We start from the raw sequence: 2,019 nt of genomic DNA on the forward strand, positions 1-2,019 counted from the left end.
TCTGCTCCACAGAGAGACATTTAGTTAATCGATGGGGTGGCGACAGCAGACACATTTTGCCTAGGCTGATGAATAGCCTCTGACAATCAGGCATGTACCTACCGATGTACCTAGGAACCTATACATACAGTATCAACACATGCTGTTAGCTTCGTTTACTGTTCAGGTGTTGACTTACCTTGTTCCAATAGCTGTTGTGTGTGCAATAGTTGAGGGCTACCTATGTAGGATTCACACAGTAGACCACCTATACATAACAATTTACAGGTGGTCGTGTGTGTGCCATCCATTTTACTGTGTGTGCAGGTGGAGAAGTGTGTCAGTCCATAGGGGCCTACACTGTCAGTGTATGTGCTATACGTTCCCTCTTTGCCAAGGCATGGGCATATTGGGCATGCCTCCGTCTGCCTACTGGGGCTGGCACAGGGTATTTGTGGTCTGAATCCCTCTGTGCCTGTGATGCCCTTGGCAATTGCGGTGGGCTGTGAGGGCCTTCGCCATTATGTCCCTGCTGCAGCTGTTTCCGCAAGATCATATTATGTAGCATGGCACATACTATGAAGATGTGGGCACACGTGCCTGGAGAGTACTGCAAGGCTCCACCAGATATGTCCAAGCAATGGAACCATGATTTCAGCATCCCAAACACATGCTCTATGATGATTCTGGTTTGTGCGTGTGCCTCATTATGGTGTTCTTGCATGGGTGTGTGTGCATTTCTGATGGGAGTCATCATCCACGGCTCCAGTGCATAGCCAGCATCCCCAACAAGGTGGCCATATGGGATGTCCCCCCTGACAAATACCTGATACAGCTGTGAGGCATGCCAGATGTGGGAGTCATGGTAGCTTCCAGGGCTGCCAGCACACACATCCGTGATAATGCCCTGGGCATTGCACATGACCTGGCAGTTGATGGAGTGGTATCCCTTGCGGTTTATGTAGCACCTACCATGCTCACCGGGTGGTGACTTGATATGTATGTGCGTGCAGTCTATTGCACCCACTACCTCTGGGTGGTCTGCCACATGGTGGAAGGGATGCATATTGCTGGCCAACTCCTCCTGAATTTGGGGGAAGTATATATACGCTCATTGGCATATGGTAACATGGCATCCAGGAACTGGTGGAGTACCCTGGATGCTGATGCCTGTGAGATCCCCATGATATCTCCAGTTGGCCTTTGAAAGGTACCTGTGGCTAGTATTCTCAAGCTTACACATACCTTCGTGTCCATTGGGATGGGTTCCCCTCTGTTGTTTCTGGATCTGAGGCGTGGCCGGCACAGCTCAACAATTTGCTGTATGATGTCCCTGTCCACCCTGTAATGCTCTACTATCTCCAGATCATGTAGCCTCTGGTAGATTACCCTTGGCCTGAACACTCTTCTCCTCATCCGTGGCCTGAGGTGGTTGTCAGCATCATCCTCCACACCACCTTCAGTCTCCAACACATGGTGATGAATCACAGCTATGGCAGCTCCCAACAAGTACATTGTAAAAGTTCCCCATCTGTTTACACCAATGGTGCAGTGTTTGGGAATGCATGAGTGTGTGTGAGGTGCCTTTAAGCTGTATACTATTGTGCTTTGAACACTGATGATGTCATGGGGTGTGTATGTACAATCAGAGCTGCAGGGTATCTTACTTATGTGTTTTACCACAGGTACTGCTATTGTGGTGCCTTTGGTGTTGAATTACATTTAGCTGCCGTGGATCACCTCTTGCCCTTGCCTTCACTTTTCTTAACGATTCCCCTGTCATTGTCGGGCATGCATCCAGCAGCCTGTTTTCTTGTTTTGTGTTGCGAAATGTGTTCTATAGCCGATCTACTGCAGGTCTGCTTTGCTCTGTGGTGATAGTTCCCTTTTCTTTGCAATCTGACACCTCCCCTATCCTGTTCTGCAGGTTGCAACTAGCAGCCTTGTTAGCTGCCGTCAATGGCCCACTGTGAGTTAATAGATGTTAATTACTCAGTTGTACTCCAATTACCCTACTGTGGCATTTCCTTATTGTCTTCC

Source organism: Protopterus annectens, chromosome 5.part0 (genome assembly GCF_019279795.1).
Source record: "Protopterus annectens isolate FY-2018-M chromosome 5.part0, PAN1.0, whole genome shotgun sequence".
Classification (NCBI taxonomy): Eukaryota; Metazoa; Chordata; order Ceratodontiformes; family Protopteridae; genus Protopterus; species Protopterus annectens.